General features: G+C 48.7%; 1 non-coding gene across 1 annotated transcript; it reads left to right on the forward strand.

Annotated features, from left to right (window-relative positions):
* The first annotated feature begins 395 nt into the window (after positions 1-395).
* Positions 396-469, forward strand: trnan-guu (transfer RNA asparagine (anticodon GUU)). The gene has a single exon. It is a non-coding gene; the product is annotated as a tRNA-Asn (tRNA).
* Positions 470-4,334: the final 3,865 nt, after the last annotated feature.

Consider the following 4,334-nt stretch of genomic DNA (forward strand, 5'->3'; position numbering starts at 1 on the left):
ATCTTTGAAATTTCACCAAGCAAGAAACGGTGAATCCAACTGTCCCTGTAAGCATTTAGTTCCCGTTGAATCACAGGAATATCCGCAGTCAGGAGCTGAAAAGAAATTCAAACCAAATACCGGCTTCGAGACAATCAGAATACTTTGTCACAGACAAGGCACCGGAAGGCTGGAATGTAGATCACACCGGTTGTGGGAGAGCTGGTTGGCGGTGACATGGAAGTGTCTGCAGTGTGCGGGACCAGACTGCTTCCACGCATCCACAATGAATGTCCCTCCATTTATTTGGGAAAGTACAACTGAGAGTGGACAAGTTCCATACCGGTCGGAGAAATCTGAAGCGTTAACTGACTGACACCCTGGTTTGGGATGTCTTGCACCTTTGACTTCCATCAGTCTCTGTGGCGCAATGGGTTAGCGCGTTCGGCTGTTAACCGAAAGGTTGGTGGTTCGAGCCCACCCAGGGACGAAATGTTTAACTGTTTTTCCCCGAGTATTCGGTGCCGCACAGTCCCAGGTTGTCATTGTGCGTTTTGGCTGCACGAATCTATTCCGCAAATGTTGCCAGCAGTGCTGTTATCCAATTAGTTCCCACTCCGATATTTTATGAGCATTCAGTTCAAGTAAAACGATAACAATTTTTTACATGGATCATGTTCCTCCATCCAGCCCATTAGAAATAAATTATGTTATTGGGTTTAAAGAAACTGGTGTGTAGAACTGGAACTTCGGTCTCAAGTGCTCCTCCTATCAAGTATAGACACACACACAATCAATGGTTTTACAACTGAGTCATAAACACTTACAATTTTAAACCATTCTCATACAGCGTGTAAATGAGATAGGGATAAAACTTCATCACATGTAAAGAGAAAATGAATGATTGAGGATACCACTGTTCCTCAGTAATTATATTATTATTTATTTCATTCTGAAGAATGTTATCAGCTAATTAACGGTGATTAAAAGAATTCTTACTTTTGCACGTTGGCTGCATGTCGTCAATTTTATCAGGTTTTGAATTTAAAAATGGGTTACAATGCTGGTTGAATACATGACCCCAAAGTCTTTTTGGGATCACAGGTTGAGTCTCTCTGGTGGTTTACGCTCTCTTGTAAAGCGCCTGAGTTGGGGCTCCGGTTGTTGGGCGCTGGCCTGTGTGTCTGCTGTTTGCGGTGCCTCAGGCCTATCCGGACTGCCCACAGTGACTGGGCTCTCCTCGCTTTGGTTCCAGTGTTCGGTCACCTGTGCTAGAGTGAACTCTATATCATGTTCTTCCTCTGCTTCTTCTTTGGGGTTGCTGAACCTCCTTTTTGTTTGATCCACGTGTTTGCGGCAGATTTGTCCATTGGTAAGTTTAACTACCAGAATCCTATTGCCCTCTTTGGCTATCACAGTGCCTGCGAGCCATTTAGGCCCTGCAGTGTAGTTGTGGACAACAACAGGGTCGTTTACACCAATATATCGTGCCCTCGAATTCCTGTCATGGTAGTTATATTGTGATTGGCGCCTGCTCTCAACAATTTCTTTCATGGTGGGGTGTATAAGGGATAACAGGTTTTGAGCGTCCTTATCATTAGCAGCCCTGCGAGTGGAACCCCTGTGAGCGAGTGTGGTCATAGAAACATAGAAATATAGAAACATAGAAAATAGGTGCAGGAGCAGGCCATTCAGACCTTCTAGCCTGCACCGCCATTCAATGAGTTCATGGCTGAACATGAAACTTCAGTACCCCCTTCCTGCTTTCTCGCCATAACCCTTGATCCCCCGAGTAGTAAGGACTTCATTTAACTCCCTTTTGAATATATTTAGTGAATTGGCCTCAACTACTTTCTGTGGTAGAGAATTCCACAGGTTCACCACTCTCTGGGTGAAGAAGTTTCTCCTCATCTCGGTCCTAAATGGCTTACCCCTTATCCTCAGACTGTGACCCCTGGTTCTGGACTTCCCCAACATTGGGAACATTCTTTCTGCATCTAACCTGTCTAAACCCGTCAGAATTTTAAACGTTTCTATGAGGTCCCCTCTCATTCTTCTGAACTCCAGTGAATACAAGCCCATGGTCGAGATCTATTGGCCAACAGGAGGCGTGATAAGTGGCTTTGTAGGGAACCCCCTTAGATTCTGAGCATCCCCTGTTTGATTATCTGCACTTTTCGTTCTGCCTGGCCGTTTGAGGCTGGCTTGAACGGTGCCTTTCTGACATGGTTAATTCCATGGCCTGCCATGAAGTCCTGGAATTCAGTGCTTGTGAAGCACGGGCCATTGTCGCTGCCCAAGATGTCCGGTAGACCGTGGGCGGCGAACATTGCCCGTAGACTTTCTACCGTGGCAGAGGATGTGCTTGAATTTAAAATGTCACACTCGATCCATTTGGAGTGGGCGTCTACTACAACCAAAAACATTTATCTGATGAAAGGACCTGCGTAGTCATCATGGATGCGTGACCGAGGCTTGGCAGGCCATGGCCTGGGGCTAAGGGGGGCTTCCCTGGGCGCATTGCCCAGCTGGGCACACGTGTTGTACCTGCGAACACAAACTTCCAGATCTGCATCTATCCCAGGCCACCAAACGTGTGATCTGGCAATTGCCTTCATCATGACAATGCCCGGATGCTCATTGTGGAGTTCTCTGATGAACACCTCTCTGCCCATCTGGGGCATGACTACACGGTTTCCCCACAGTAGGCAATCAGCCTGAATCGAGAGTTCATCCCTGCCCCTGTGAAATGGTTTAAATTCCTCAGGGCATGCCCTGCACGTGGCTGCCCAGTCCCCATTCAGGACACATTTCTTGACTAGAGACAATAGCGGGTCTCTATTTGTCCAGACTTTAATCTGACGGGCTGTCACAGGTGAGCCTTCACTTGCGAAAGCTTCAACAGCCATGACCATCTCAGCAGCATGCTTGGTAGCCCCCTCAGTGGTGTCTAGTGGGAGCCTGCTGAATGCATCGTCGCAGTTTTCAGTGCCCGGTCTGTGCCGAATTGTGTAGTCATAGGTGGCTGACGTGAGTGCCCACCTCTGTATGTGGACCGATGCGTTTGCATTTATGGCCTTGTTGTCGGCCAAAAGGGACGTGAGGGGATTGTGATCTGTCTCCAGCTCAAATTTCCTGCCAAACAGGTACTGGTGCATTTTCTTTACCGAATATACACATGCGAGCGCCTCCTTTTCTATCATCCCGTAGCCCCTTTCTGCCTGGGACAGACCTCTGGAGGCATAAGCTACCGGCTGTAACTGACCCTTGGCATTGACATGCTGCAACACACACCCGACAGCATAGGACGACGCATCGCACGTTAACACAAGTTTCTTACATGGGTCATATCGCGTTAACAGATTGTTGGAACATAACAAATTGTGGGCTCTATTCAAAGCCCTTTCCTGGCTGTCCCCCCAGACCCATTCGCGACCTTTGCTTAGGAGCACGTGTCGCGGCTCGAGCAGCGTGCTCAATTTGGGAAGAAAGTGACCAAATAGTTCGGGAGCCCCAGGAACAAACGCAGCTCCGTCGTGTTACGGGGTCTGGGTGCTCCCTGGATCGCTTCCGTCTTGGACGCAGTAGGGCTCATCCCGTCTACTCCTACCCTCATCCTCAGGAATTCTACCTCTGGAGCTAGGAAGATGCACTTCGCCTTTTTAAGTCGCAGCCCTACCCGGTCCAGTCTGCGTAGCACCTCCTCCAGGTTGTGGAGGTGTTCTTCAGTATCGTAACCCGTGATGAGGATGTCGTCCTGAAAAACCATCGTCCCTGGAATCGACTTGAGGAGGCTTTCCATATTTCGTTGGAAGATCGCTGCGGCCGAGCGAATCCCGAACGGACATCTGTTGTACTCAAACAACCCCTTGTGTGTCGTGATGGTGGTCAGCTTCTTCAACTCTCTTGCCAGCACCTGGGTCATGTAAGCTGAGGTCACGTCCAATTTTGAAAAAAGTTTGCCACCGGATAGCATCGCAAAGAGGTCCTCCGCTCTCGGTAGTGGGTACTGGTCTTGGAGTGACACCCGATTGATGGAGGCCTTGTAATCACCATATATCCTGACTGACCCATCCGCCGGTACAATCGGGCTCGCCCAGTCACTGAATTCGACTGGCAAAATGATCCCTTCCCTCAGCAGGAAGTTCAATTCACCTTCTATCTTTTCCCGCATCACGTACGGCACCGCTCTGGCCTTGTGGTGTCCTGGCCGTCCGGGGTTATGTGAATCACTACCTTGGCCCCCATGAAAGTGCCAATGCCGTGTTGAAATAATGAGTCAAATTTGTGCAGGATCTGTGAGCATGAAACTTACTCCACAGAGGAAATTGCATTAACATTGCCCCATTTCCAGT

The sequence above is a fragment of the Pristiophorus japonicus genome, unplaced genomic scaffold, assembly GCF_044704955.1.
Source record: "Pristiophorus japonicus isolate sPriJap1 unplaced genomic scaffold, sPriJap1.hap1 HAP1_SCAFFOLD_170, whole genome shotgun sequence".
Lineage (NCBI taxonomy): Eukaryota > Metazoa > Chordata > Chondrichthyes > Pristiophoridae > Pristiophorus > Pristiophorus japonicus.